Source organism: Podarcis tiliguerta (genome assembly GCF_965153285.1).
Source record: "Podarcis tiliguerta genome assembly, chromosome: 11".
Lineage (NCBI taxonomy): Eukaryota > Metazoa > Chordata > Lepidosauria > Squamata > Lacertidae > Podarcis > Podarcis tiliguerta.
The window spans coordinates 10,889,913-10,905,189 of NC_139544.1; the positions used below are offsets into that span (position 1 = coordinate 10,889,913).

The 15,277-nt window shown below is 43.1% G+C and overlaps 1 pseudogene across 1 annotated transcript; it reads right to left on the reverse strand.

The window, feature by feature from the left end:
• Positions 1-642: 642 nt before the first annotated feature.
• LOC310660274 (large ribosomal subunit protein eL20-like) lies at positions 643-1,627 on the reverse strand (annotated as a pseudogene). Its single transcript has 2 exons — positions 1,159-1,627; positions 643-703 (listed from the first exon to the last, which is right to left on the reverse strand). The product of its transcript is annotated as a large ribosomal subunit protein eL20-like (transcript).
• Positions 1,628-15,277: the final 13,650 nt, after the last annotated feature.

A 15,277-nucleotide genomic window follows, 5' to 3' on the forward strand; every position in this document is an offset into this window, starting at 1 on the left:
ATCTGAAAGATCATTGTAAGCAATTAACATCCCTAGCAGGGTTGCCTGAAGACTTGTAATGAGAAATTTTCTCCCTTTTTATATTTATTTAACTTTTGAGGTATTTTGTAATGAGTGTAATTAGAGTTGGAAAACGCATAAAATGCAATGATATATAGGTTAATTTTGAAAGTCATGAGGCAGGAGGGAAGGAAATTGATGGGCTCTAAAGAGCCAGAGCGGTAAAGTGGATAAAAATGATGTGATTGTATCTTATTAAATGGAAAACTAATAAAATTTATATATATATATATATATATATATATATATATATATGGAAGGTGCCTGTACTGTATAGCGAAAATAACACAAAATGCATCACATTAGGGAAAATACATTTGGCAAAAATGTCCATCTTAGGCAAAATGTTGTGCAAAAACAGATGTATTTAGAGACGTCCATTCCGGAAGTCCTTTCAACTTTCGAAACATTTGAAAACTGGGGATCAAAGGGCAGCTGACAAATCTTTGCTTTTTTTTTTCTCTCCCCCCCCCCCCCTCAACATTTTATTTGCAAGGTTGGGACAATTATGTTCGAGACCTAACAAAAATAATCAGAAGTTCAAAAAGAGCTTTATTCAGAGCAAATGAACCAAGTCTGCATTTAGAAGAATGTGCTTGGTCTCTTGGTGGTGAAGCGCGGCTTATGTCAACGACGCAGAACTCTATGTGTCAGAGTGAAATGGTTCTAGGGGTTGCTCGTGCGTAAGTTGCCTTTACTCCTGGCTAGGTTGCCTGGTTGAGCCCTTTCTGTCAGGACAGCCTCAAGATCCGTGGCTGCCTCAGTCGCTGGCAGAATCTGTCAGTGGGCGTTTCTTAAACCGCTTCCAGCATAGAAGCTGTTTGACGCCCAGTCTCCTCCCCCATTGCCTGCGCAAAAGTTTTCTGCGCAAGGTGGGTGTGGGCAACGGAGTGCTAGTGCCCTCTCCGCTGGTGCTGGTCTCCTGTGAAGAGTCTGGGAGCCACCTCTCCGATCCCTCTATCTCCTCCCCTTCTCCACTGGTGTTGCGCTGATTACCTTCCCCAGCGGATGGGCTATCCCTCCTCCTACTAGGACCTTCTCCACCATCGTCCGGGAGCCTCCTCTCTGCCTCCCGCTCCGATGGCAGTTCCCTGACACAGAGGGAACTTGATTTTGGAATCATAGAACTGCTTGGCAGCTCTTCAACCTTCATGATCTGAATTGAGTGAGCACGAGCTCTATGACGGGCTCCCATATCGCGATAGCACTATGTAACAGCACCAGCAGTTGTCAAATCCCTGTACTCCCTGTAAATGTTATGAGTTCCACTCCGAGAATCACAGCGCAGCCAGATACCAAAAATTTTCACCTTCAACAGAGACTTCTCAAAACCTATCCACAGTACACAATTTCCCCAGAAGACTTCTTCATCTTCTTCAGCTGAGAGACAAAGTACCAGAAACGGGACTTTGCAACAACATGATTAGGAGCAAAGATGTGCATACGATAGAGAGGTGGTTTTGGGCACTTAGGAGTGGGGAGGCATCTCCCAACAGCTTTGCATTCCCTCAGGGTGCCCGATGCCTTCATAGTGCTGCCTCTCTTGCTGCCACCCAGAAAAGTGGCAACCGGCAAGTCTAATTGGGGGGGGGGGGGAGAGAGAGAGAGACGCACTTCATTCGAAAACGGAAGCAGTCACTTCCATGTTGTCGGTGTTCAGCTTCCGAAACGTCCGGCAGCTGAGACATTCGACAACCAAGGTTTAACTGTATTAGGCAAAATTGAATCAAAAATCTAAATTAGGAGAAATTCCCACTAAAATGCTGTTCAGTTTTAATGATTGCAAACTGATGTGTAAATGTGCAGAAGTGAACTGAATGTCTTCAGCAAGCGTGGTATCATCAGTGCCCGTGAGCAACAGACAACATTTTGAGGGCAGGGATGAGGCCTTGCACCAAAATCTCCACCTTCTCTTCCTCAATTACCTGACCAGTGCTCTATGTGGTAACTGTTTGAAGCCTGTACTAACTACTCACTATTGGATCTATATCACTTTCCATGCCATGCCAGACAAATTCCACTTGGAATTTGTCTCTTGGATTTTCCCACTTGGCCTCTGATACATACTAGACACCCAAAAGTCAGGTGCATTCTTTGCTATATTAGAGCAGACTGGTAGCCACAAAATTTATTGATGAATTTGCCATTTGTCAGCTGTGAAAGTGATAGGGAACTTGAGGAAATGAACACCTTTTCCTTGTGCCTTTTTTGGAATTAAAAGGATGTTGTTGTTGTTATTGCTGAGTTTTCCTTTAAAAGAACTGAGCTCAGTAGCTTATCCAGAATTCAAGTTATTTGTGAACATGATGGAAATAGCAGATTATGCTATTTGTTCCCGTAAAGAAATCCATTAGACAATTCCATTATCTAAAAGCTGAAATGTTCATTTTTTAAAAATGCAACAAACATGCATACTAATCCGGCTGTTGTTTGCTCTGACAATATAACACAATTCATTTTTAATAACAGAATGAAAAAGGTACTGTTATTATTCAGACAGATAATTCCTTTAGCAATTGGGTAAGAAAAACATCTCACAGCATCCAAGCTTTCTTGTACAATATATTCCATAATTTAGAGTAATGATGAATTTCTAATTCACTTGCCATCAACATGTCATAAATTCATTGTCCGTGATGCCATGCTAAGTTTCCATGCTCTGGTTTTGCATCTTTTTAAAATCGGTCTCACTCCAAGAAACAATTCAAGCAAAACTTCTGTTGCCGCATTTCCATTAAGTTTCCTTATGCACATCAAATCGGCATGACCAAAAAACTAGAATACATTACATGAGCCATAAACAAAGAAATCATTTTTGAAGTACATATAATTTATTTGGGAACACTATTAAGACACTTATTCAAGTTTATCATTCCTTCACATTAATTTGCAGCGGTTTGTTTCCTCATTTTTTTGAGACAGGCAATCATAAAAAGTAAAATTTAGGTGACATTTCAAAACCTAGCATTAGATGAAATGGAAATGCCAACCTTAAAATCCAAAGGGTACTTTCTATCAACTGGATACTAAAGACTTAGGACCATTCAGTACCTAATCTTCATTTGGGAAGGGGTTGCTCACCACCCACGAACCCCTAGCCAGTGTGGTGTAGTGGTTAAGAGCGGTAGTCACGTAATCTGGTGAACCGGGTTCGCGTCTCTGCTCCTCCACATGCAGCTGCTGTGTGGGCTAGTCACACTTCTCTGAAGTCTCTCAGCCTCACTCACCTCACAGAGTGTTTGTTGTGGGGGAGGAAGGGAAAGGAGAATGTTAGCCGCTTTGAGACTCCTTAAAGGGAGTGAAAGGCGGGATATCAAATCCAAACTCTTCTTCTTCCTTAAAATATTGTGTGATTTCCTGAAATTATAAGAATCATGGGAGTCTCTGTTTAAGAGTTGCATATCTGCACTTACTGTTGCAGTGAAAAATTGAAAAGAAATACTTTAAAAGAATAAGGTATTTTAAAAGCAAGTAAAAATGTAGTCTGAATACAATGTTTTTCAACTCCTACAATTTCCATGTCCATCAAATTTCCTGCCTAGCTTTGGAAGGTTGTATGAGAAAAGGATGATAGCCAAAGAATTTGCAGAGCTACATGAAATAGTCACCTTGGGCTCAATTCAAAGTCCACCTCCTGGTCTGGTGATCATCTTTGCTAGCAAGGGATGCGGGTGGCGCTGTGGTCTAAACCACTGAGCCTCTTGGGTTTGCCAATAAGAAGGTCAGCAGTTCAAATCCCCATGACGGGGTGAGTTCCCGTTGCTCAGTCCTGGCTTCTGCCAACCTAGCAGTTCGAAAGCACGCCAAAAAGTGCAAGTAGATAAATAGGTACTGCTCCAGCGGGAAGGTAAACAGCGTTTCCGTGCACTGCTCTGGCTTTGCCAGAAGCGGCTTAGTCATGCTGGCCACATGACCCAGAAAAACTGTCTGTGGACAAACACCAACTCCCTAGGCCTGAAAAGCGAGATGAGCGCCGCAACCTCAGAGTTGTCTGCGACTGGACAGTTGTCGGGGGTCCCTTTACCTTTACTTTTTTATAGATATATAGCTTAGGTAGCATCTTTCTATTTGCTTATGCCTGAGCGGCTTGCCAGCTTCAGATAGATCAATTGTACAGGATGTAATGTATATGACTAACAGATGTGACTTCAATTGCTGGAATGTAGAGTTGTTGCTTGACATGATCTGCTATTGTTATGCTGTTGCATGCTCACTTGTGGCTCTGCCGCTTGCTCCCAGTCCAGAAAACTTTAATATATACATGAACATGCAGATAACAGGGAAGCCATTCCCTTAGCAACAGAAGCAAGTCATTTCACAGTCAAGCTTTATTATTGTTTGACATTTAAATGTTTGGGACAAAGGCATTTAATTAAGAGTTGCCAAGCAGATGTTAATGTGCACAGAAGTGCTAGACTTTTAAAAACAACTGAAGTTGCCAGACTTAAAATAGTTGCATTTCATCTGAAGTTCAGAGGGATGTTTTGCATTAGGGTAAATCTGATCTTAGATAACTTACTAAGGCCCAGGCTGTTCCAATTAGGTTTTGCATAAGATAACTTCTACATGGGTTGTTTCCATTGTTGTTTAGACGTTTAGTCATGTCCGACTCTTCGTGACCCCATGGACCAGAGCACGCCAAGAACTCCTGTCCTCCACTGCCTCCCGCAGTTTGGTCAAACTCATGCTGGTAGCTTCAAGAACACTGTCGAACCATCTCATCCTCTGTCGTCCCCTTCTCCTTGTGCCCTCCATCTTTCCCAACATCAGGGTCTTTTCCAGGGAGTCTTCTCTTCTCATGAGGTGGCCAAAGTACTGGAGCCTCAGCTTCAGGATCTGTCCTTCCAGTGTGCACTCAGGGCTGATTTCCTTAAGAATGGATGCGTTTGATCTTCTTGCCGTCCATGGGACTCTCAAGAGTCTCCTCCAGCACCATAATTCAAAATGTTTCCATTATGCTTGTTGAAATTTTTACATATCTAACAGTGCAAAACTATATATGACTACTCAGAAGTAAGTCCTATGAGTTCAGTAAGACTTATTCATAGGTAGATGGGTTACAAGATGGTGGCCTAAATTGCTTACAGTTCCAGGATATTGGCAGGAGGTGCTGATCCCCAGAGAGATGATATGTAGAATGAAAGAAACAACACACACAAAACTTGTTGGCCACCTAGAACAGGGATCAGCAAACCTTTTCATCAGGGGGCCAGTCCACTATCCCTCAGACCTTGTGGGGGGGACACTATATTTTGAAAAATATAAATACCCTGCAAGCCAGTCTTGCAGCTGCCTCTGGATCTGGAGGAGGAATGCAATCTGCACACGCTCAGAAGCGCATCTTGGTGCCGCCCACTCACTGGCATTGTTGACGAGCAGGAGCTACTCCATCAGCCTGTCCTTGCAGAGCTTCCAGGTGGCATGCACCACACGCTGCAGCCATCGTCCGACGCCAGGTCGGCGGGCAGGCCGTACACATGACGCGCCGGGCAGGCTGCGTGCAGCTCACCCTCCAGCTGCTTCAGCATGGCCGCTGAGCTCGCCACCAGCAGCAGCGCCTTGCCAGGTGCCAGGCATGGAGCCAGCAGGCCGCCAAGCTCTGGATGAAGGCCCACGATGTGCCCGTCACAATGCCCATGGCATGGCCCAGACCCACAGCCCCCTGGCCGGCTTCTCCGTCCTTGGCCGTGCCAGGTTTACCACAGCGGGCGGGTGGAGAGGCTTCGGATTAGCTGCAGGAACTTCCTGTAGACAATTCAAAGCCACGCAGCGTTGCTGCCCACCCAGAAGCCATGCCAGCATCACGGAAGTCAGTCCCCACATCTTAACAAGCCTACTCAGAGTTAAATACCATCTGTAAATCATTTTCAAGTAGTTCTCCTACAAAAAAATAACATGCTGTGAAATTCAAATCACTTTTCCAAAGTTTTTCCCAGAGATTAAAATCTATATTATGTCCTTTATCTATTGCCCACTGTATTTTTTCCTCTCTTGGACTTTAAACAATATAGCTGGGAACTAAAAAGGAAGTAGCCTATGCATTGTTTTTACAAAGTGTTTGGGTGCATTTCCTGATTTTCCTGTAGCAGAATCCTTTACGTGCCATGGAATGCCACTCTGGAGAGTCTCTGGGCCTTTCGGGTCCAGTGAGAGGCTGATAAACCTTTCAGAATAAGCAGTAAAATATATGTGGCAACGTGTATCCCTGGCCTACATGAATTCCCATCCAGATGAATTCTTTCTAAGATAAAATGTCACCTTTAATCCATTTGTGTTCCTCATTATCTGCTTTACCCTGTTAAAATGGAATGGATAGTTCTCTGTGTAGATGTGATAACCTTTTAAATTTTCTTTCCACACTCTCATGGATTCACCATACATTTTTAAAAGGAACTTTAATTGAGCATTTTGTTTTGCTGCTTTTTAGCTACCATTAGTGCTGTTTGGATGAGCTAGCATTGCTGTAGGGCAGACAATACACTTGGTGAGTCACACAGTCGCACCTGAGAACTGAGCCGTAGGTTAGAGTGGAAACATTGGACATTTGAGAAGTCACTGCACTTCTATGGCTAACACAAATCTTCAACCACTTGCATGAACCAAATTTAATTTTTTTCTCTCCTCTTCTTTAGCATTTTAGACTCATTTTATTTTCTCATCTGAGGTAAGAAATACTTAGTTTTATTCTGTTGGTGTTTGTTTCTTCTCTCCTTTAGGATATTGCATCAATATTCACAACCCACCCTTTACCTCAAGCATTTCCCTGGAATTATTGCCAAAACATTAATGGAATATTACGTTTGTCAACTTCTAAACTGTCCATAGATGTGTTAAGTTAACCTTTCCCTGCGGGACCAGAGATTTATAGAAGATTGGAAGAAGTATATGAATTATTTGAAGAGCAACTGTAATCCACAAATTACACTAGTAGGACTACAAGAAGTTTTGTAAGGAGAAATATACGAACTGTTACAAAATAGAAAAAGATAGAGATATTGGTTATGAGTTTGAAATGTAATAGGGAAGATAAGAAATGCATACTGAGAGATTAGATTGGAAAAGTTTCAGACAGGATTGTTGGAAGTCAAAAAATTGAATAAGATGTAAAAGTATGTTGAATTACTGTTGAAAAGGATATGTTAAAAAAACTAATTATATATATATTTCCCAACTTGGTGCCCTTAATGTGTTTTGAATTACCAGTCCTATTATCCTTCCAGTCCTATTATCCCTCCTTAGTACTGATGGGAACTATAGTCCAAAATATCTGAAGGAACTGGCTTGCAGAAAGCTGTATTAAAACAACAGCAACAGCAGCAGCAACAACAAAAACAAAAACAAAGCGTGTTGCGGTGGGGACTAGCAAGACACCCCACTGTTGCTGGGCGGAAAAGAGTTTGGCCATCTTTAAACAGAGGCTGGCTGTTACTGGGGAGATTTATATGTTGCCATTTCTTGATTGACAGCCCTAGTTTCCTGCACGCAGCATTGAGCTTGCTCTTTTCGCTGCGTGCATCAGATCACCCGCCCTCACTCCCTAATGTTCGCCTTGACCTTGCTATGCCTGTCATGGGGTCGTCTGCTTTGGGGCAGGGGCCCGGTAGGAATTTTGTCCATTTGGCTGATTGGCTGGTGCCATTTGGTTTTTGCCTACTGCGTAGCAAATCGTCACAACTTGTAATGAAGAGGCATATTACAATATAATTGTTCTATTATGATCCCAAAAGGGGAAGTTTCTACACCAACCAGAAGGACATGCTTAAATGTTACAGTAAAATGGGCCTCTCTTTGGAATGTCTAACTTAGTCTTGGTTGACCACAAACTTGACATGAGCCAACAGTGTGACGCGGCAGCTAAAAAAGCCAATGCAATTCTGGGCTGCATCACTAGGAGTATAGCATCTAGATCAAGGGAAGTAATAGTGCCACTGTATTCTGCTCTGGTCAGACCTCACCTGGAGTACTGTGTCCAGTTCTGGGCACCACAGTTCAAGAAGGACACTGACAAACTGGAATGTGTCCAGAGGAGGGCAACCAAAATGGTCAAAGGCCTGGAAACGATGCCTTATGAGGAACGGCTAAGGGAGCTGGGCATGTTTAGCCTGGAGAAGAGGAGGTCAAGGGGTGATATGATAGCCATGTTCAAATATATAAAAGGATGTCACATAGAGGAGGGAGAAAGGTTGTTTTCTGCTGCTCCAGAGAAGCGGACACGGAGCAATGGATCCAAACTACAAGAAAGAAGATTCCACCTAAACATTAGGAAGTGGTGCATTAGGAAGAACTTCCTGACTGTAAGAGCTGTTCGACAGTGGAATTTGCTGCCCAGGAGTGTGGTGGAGTCTCCTTCTTTGGAGGTCTTTAAGCAGAGGCTTGACAACCATATGTCAGGAGTGCTCTGATGGTGTTTCCTGCTTGGCAGGGGGTTGGACTCGATGGCCCTTGTGGTCTCTTCCAACTCTATGATTCTATGATTCTATGATTCTATGAAAGCCCCATCTTATTGTTATTAGTGTAAATCACATGTTTTACATGTGAACACGTGTCGAGGTTCAGGGCGTGGAGAGGCTGGTGCAGGAAGGAAAGGGGGAGCAAGCCCATGTAAGGACATAGGAAGTTGCCATAACTTTCGGTTTACAATCAATCAGGTGGTTCACAGGAAATCAGGTGATATTGTATTTTGCAAATCTATAAAAAGGGGGCACACCCTGACTGGGTGTGCAGTTTGCATACTTATCGCCCTGTACCTTTGTTCTGCATATGCACTTCAAATAAAATCCCGTTAATAACCTGCAAGGACGTTTTGCCGCTTTGTGTGAACCTGTGCTTCAGGGACCCAATAGCAGATGTGGTTGGTCCTTCAGTAAGGTTGCAGTTAGGCATTGGTTTGGGAATTGGTTGGTGGAGGGGTATGGATTTGGCTGTGCCTGCCCCTCCAAAATGCTGCTGCTGCAAGGGTTTTCTGTTAAAGGAACCCAGGGGCTTCCCATGCTTTTGTCTGAAACCCTGGCAAGGGGCTAGGGCCACGCAAGCCCCTGGGAGCATTTGGGGAGAGGTGAGGCATGGTTCCCAGTCTGGTCTCTCTCCCCAGGTGACTTACCCTTTCTGACTTTGTTTTTTATATATAATTAATTTTTATTCAGTTTATACATTCCATCAATATTTAACATTCATCTTTTACATATACATCTTTTGGACTTCCCTCAGCCTATCTGACAATTCTCCATATTATCACTACTACTCACATTTCTTAAATTTATATTGCACTTTACCAATCTTAATCTTATCATAGCATTCAAGCAACATTTCAATTGATCTTTTTCACAAAGCTTCTTGAAAGCCAACAAGCGTTAGTTGCTCCTCACATACATTTTTTATATATTCTGTAAATTTATTCCAGTCCTCGGAAAATCTCTGGTCGCGTTGGTTCCGAATTTTTCCAGTCAATTTGTCCATCTCTGCATATTCCATCAGCTTCATTCTCCATTCTTCCCTAGTCAGCATTTCTTCCTGTTTCCATTTCTGGGCCATCAAAATTCTTGCTGCTGTCACTGCATACCTAAATAGTTTCACATCATTCTTTCTAATATCATTCCTAATATTCCTAATAGAAATGCTTCTGGTTTCTTAATAAAAGTATATTTCAACATTTTTTTCATCTCGTTATAAATCATTTCCCAGAAGCATTTCACTTTCTTGCATTCCCACCACATATGATAAAATGTTCCCTCTTTTTCTCCCTTTCTGACTTTGTGGGGGGTGCGAATGTCAGACTGTTCCCGTGCAGGGTCAGATAGTCGCAACCAATGCCTAAGCAACCACTCACATGGCTGTAATTTTAATAAAGTTGTGGCCAAAATTATGCCAAAAACCTTAAACAAAAATCAAGTGTCATTGTGCTTTATTTGGGGTGTCTTGGAGACCTTGACGGGCAACAACACCACTTAGGATGTATTCAGGCATAGGATTGCTTTAAATAGAGAACCTGTCATGGGTAAAAAAGTGAAAAAAGAAAGGTTAAAAAAAAGGTGCATGATACTTGGACTGTTAAGTCCAGTCAAAGGTGACTATGGGGTTGTGGTGCTCATCTCCCTTTCAGGCTGAGGGAGCTGACATTTATGCACAGACAGCTTTCCAGGTCATGTGGCCAGCATGACTAAACTGCTTCTGGCACAACAGAACACTGTGACAGAAACTAGAGCACATGGAAACACCATTTACCTTCCCGCCACAGTGGTACCTATTTATCTACTTGAACTGGCATGCTTTTGAATTGCTAAGTTGGCAGGAACTGGGACAGAGCAAGAGGAACTCACCTTATCAAGGGGATTCAAACCACTGGCCTTCCGATTGACAAGCCCAAGAGTCTCAGTGGTTTAGACCACAGCTCCATCCGTGCCCCAAATAAACAAGCACACAATCACTGATAGGTCCACCCGCCATTGTGAGGCTCAAAGCAATGAAGATGATGCCTCCCCAGCTGTTGCCATTGGCTGTGGGTTTCTTGTGATGCCACAAAAGCACTTGGCAACTGAGTGGATATAAAAGCAGGCCAAGGGGAAAGCCCTTTTCTGTTTCCAGCAGGACACACCTGGCAATGGATATGACATTCAGCACTGCCCAGGTTTCTTCCACTTGGAGGAGGCAAACTGGTGAATGGAAGGAGGCAATCCTCTGGCAGTGGGATGCTAAGGAGTGATAATGAGGCAAGTTTGCTTGCTTGAAGGCTGCTGGTATGTGTGATCAGAAGCTGGTGGACATCTCATGATGGACCTAACAGTAGCTTCTGGCACAATGGGACACCGTGATGGAAACCAGAGCACACGGAAATGCCATTTACCTTCCTGCCACAGCGGTACCTATTTATCTACTTGCACTGGCATGCTTTCATACTGCTAGGTTGGCACGAGCTGGGGCAGAGCAACAGGAGCTCACTACATTGCGGGGATTAGAACTGCTGACCTTCTGATTGACAAGCCCAAGAGGCTCAGTGGTTTAGACTACAGCACCACCTGCATCATGAAAACTCAAGTATGCCTCCATATAATATCATGGGAAAGCTATTTTGCATAATTATTAAATCATCACTATGGGGTTGTTGAACTGGTGGTGATGTTCATAATTAGCCCTAGCTGGGAACTCATTTGCTTCACTGTTTTTGAAACCTGGTTTTCAAAAGCAGCTTCAGATACTGCCTTGGACTGCTTCTTATAAAAATACTATGGAGCCTCCCTGAAAGTGTGAAAGTCCTTGGGTTGATCCTTGGGGAGATCATGGAGTGAGTAGATCAGTAGTGGTATGAGTTGGTAAGCAGAAATATGGCAAAGCCAACAGGCTGGACTGAGAGACCCGGCGGATCAGATATGGGCAGCAAGCCAGGTGCTTCCCTTTTTTGTTTTAGGGAATCCAGATAAGCCATCGGAAACCCAGTGTTGATCCACCTCTGAATTAAGAGAACTGTTGAGATAGAAAACAGAAGCAAAAAGGGTGCATGGGCCTGTCAAGCCTGCAGTTAGGGATTCCTGCGGTAATCAGTTCAACTCAATACCAAGGCAGACGTTACATAAAGGGCAATCCTATGCACTCTCTGTGGCTGTCAAGTTTTTCTAGGTTTCATTTCAGCAGAGGAGCAAAACAGTAATAGCTAGGTTTCAGAGAAAATGAGTCATCGGGAGGAATTTGTAAGGAAGAGAGAGTAGCGTTTATTACATTAGGCAGAAGGGTTTGGTTCCGAGTCTCACATTAAGGTTGAGAAATGGATGTTGAAAGCACTTAAGGATTTATTTGGGCATCAACTTGTAAGAAGGATCCAAGTCCATCATAGCTGATTAAAGCTAGTAGAGAGTGACTAACATCTGTTACTGACAAGAATTATTGATTCCTCTCTTTTAAGAAGCAAGAAACTAGCCATCCTTTAGCACGCCATTATTAGCTAGGCCTTTGCTCTTGAGTTTTCATTACATTTCACCACTTTTCGTAAGTTTTAGTGAATAGTTTACAAATAGTTTATGGCACTAAGCCAACCAAAGAGAGCCAGCGTGGTGTAGTGGTTAAGAGCAGTGGACTTGTAATCTGGTGAACCGGATTCGCGTCTCCGCTCCTCCACATGCAGCTGCTGGGTGACCTTGGGCTAGTCACACTTCTCTGAAGTCTCTCAGCCCCACTCACCTCACAGAGTGTTTGTTGTGGGAGAGAAAGGGAAAGGAGAATGTTAGCCGCTTTGAGACTCCTTCGGATAGTGATAGAGCGGGATATCAAATCCAAACTCCTCCTCCTCCTCCTCCTCCTCCTCCTCCTCCTCTTCTTCTTCTGCAGCTATTTTGTATCCAGACAGCAATCCATAGAAGGGGGACGTCAGAAGGTGGTTTTTCTGTCTCTTCATACCCCTAGCATGCCCTTGAGCTCCCCTACCACCAAAAAAGGCCTCTTCTAAGAGTTGGTGACCTCCTCAATGGGTTGGTCATGGAACGATGAATGGAGGAAGATCACTGAAAATTGAGTGGAGACACCTTTCATGAGCATCAATCTCTGTTTTGCATTGTGCCTCTTCATTTCCTGCTCATATTCTCTATTGAGACATGCAAGAGTGTCCCATTCTTTAAAGTGCAGAGCCTGTATGCTGGTGTGGACCCTCTTGGAATATCTTGTGTTTAATCTTCCTCTATTTCTAAATTAAATCATGTATGCTTGTGAAACGTGGACCACTTATAAATGCCATCTCCAACTCCTTGAAAGATTCCATCAAAGGTGTCTCTGGAAAAAAATTACACATCACCTTGGAAGACAGGTGAACTAATACCAGTATACTGGAAGAAGATCACCAATGATTCTTCAACATCAACTTCATTGGATTGGTCATGTTGTGTGGATGACTGATTATTGTCTTCCAAAGCAACTACTCTATTCCAAACTTTAAAATGGTAAGCGTAATGCTAGAAGTCAACAAAAGAGGTTCAAAGACTCTCTCAAGGCAAATCTAAAAAAATGTAGTATAAACACCGACAGCTGGGAAACACTGGCCTGCCAGCCCTCCTGGAGAACAGCCTTTACCAAAGGTGTCATGGGCTTTGAAGATGCTCGAACTCAGGATGAAAGGGAGAAATGTGCTAAGAAGAAGGCATGCTTGGCAAACCCTCATCGTGATCAACTCCCGCCTGGAAACCTACATCCCCCCCTGTGGAAGGACGTGTGGATCCAGAATTGGCCTCCACAGTCACTTACTGACTCACTTTTAAAACCATGTGTATGGAAGACAATCTTACTCAGCTACGAGTGATCGCCAAAGACGACGAAGAATTTCTGAATTAAATCAAGGCAACAATTGGCTATGTAGTTTTTGAGTTTTGAGGCCCTGAGTTTTTGAGTGATTTCTCAAGGAGGACCAGAACTCACCCAACTAGAACCTAAACATTCCCCTTTTCTTTTACATAGAAAAAGTTTGTCCTTTTTTCCACCAGAAAATTGATGCTTCTAGGACCAGCCTACCCTTTTGAGACTTTTTCTTTTCTAAAAGTAAAACTTGTTTTAGATCCTTGGATTGGGGAGGGGAAATGTTATTCCAAAGACTGTCCCTCTGTCTAACTAGCTTTTGAAGCTCTCAGTTGTGTTTCTGCTCTTGCACCTTTGAATGCCTGAATCCCAGAAGAAATCCTACTGAGATAATGCAGCCTGGCTTTCGGTGCTCCTTTTCTGTACTCAGACATCCAGTAGTAAAGGCTCACTGTGTCCAAGTAAGGTTTGTTTTCTCTCTCTTTCCCTTTTGAATTTATCCTGACACTAAGGAATCCTTTCCCACTTTCCTGCTGTTTTGGACAGAGCATACAAAAGAAAGACGATATAACTCTCCTCTTTCTCCTCCATCACTGTTCAGTCTCTTGTAAATAGTGTTTTGTTTTGCTTTCTCCATAAAAATGGTTTCTGGAAAAGTTCTGATCTCATCTCTACATTCATAAATTACTCATGCTATGCTCCTGTATATTTTGGGAAGTGTGATAATTTCTGGGATTTCTCAGCTGGATTTATAGTTGCCTGTCCTCTGGCAGAACAAAGGCAGGATTGTAGTTTAGAGGGATCCCTCTAGCTAAATCCTCTTTGCATCATTTGGGTTGTGGAAAGGAGAAGTGGTTTATGATGCATATAGAGATGTGTGTCTTGAGCATACTTGGCAACAATGGGTAGATGAAGCCAGGGTACTATTTACAATTATATGGTTTAAAATTTAGCTTCCCAAAATAATTATTGTGCAGCACAATCTTGATCATGCCTGTTCAGAAGTAAGTCCTGCAATGTTCAGTTGGGCTTGCCCCCATGAATTACGCATAAGATTTCAGCCTTCAGTTCAAGTAGCACTGGCAGTCTCTTACAACAAGAAATTCAAATGAGGTGTGCAATACCTTTTGTTGAATGGGTTTATTCCACAATAAGCCACCCACAGTATTTATTTATTATTTATTTTCCCATGCTTTAAGACTCCATGCTCAGGTTTATCTTTTGAAAACCATCAGAACTAAGCATATCTGCTTTTTCAAAGTTCTCCCGGCAGTATAGGACCCACAGGTCTCAGCCATGTGCTTGAATAATTTAAATATTCTCCCAGCTATGTAGGAGCTGCTCATGGATAAGTGCCTCCAACACAGCTGGAAGAACATCTAAAGAACACTGTGTTCTCTTCCAAGTGCAGTCACGGTCAGCCATGAATACCCATGAACACAAGGCTTGCAAACGCTGCTAGTCAGATAACTAGTTTGAAGTGCCATAGCTAATCCAGTCTATTTAGCTTCACATAAACTTTTTCTGGTTCACAGCAGCTGCATCCTGACAGATCAGAGGACCCTCCCAACCGTGGGTCAGCAATCGGTCTCTCCCTTTCTACGTGTCTCTACAGTTAGGTATAGTTTCAGTCAACGAATCTGTACCGAGTTTGAAAAGTTCACAGATTTTACTCACTATATGTCAGGATTTACGATCTCCCTCTCACACCAAGAGATGGCAGGCTGGAGGTTTTGTTACAGTCAGATTTATTAGTACAGTGGTACCCCGCAAGACGAATGCCTCGCAAGACGGAAAACCCGCTAGACGAAAGGGTTTTCCGTTTTTCAACGCGCTTCGCAGGACGAATTTCTCTATGGGCTTGCTTCGCAAGACGAAAATGTCTTGCGATTCTTGCGATTTTTTTCCGCTCCCCACCCTCTTTTTCTAAGGCACTAAGCTGCTAATA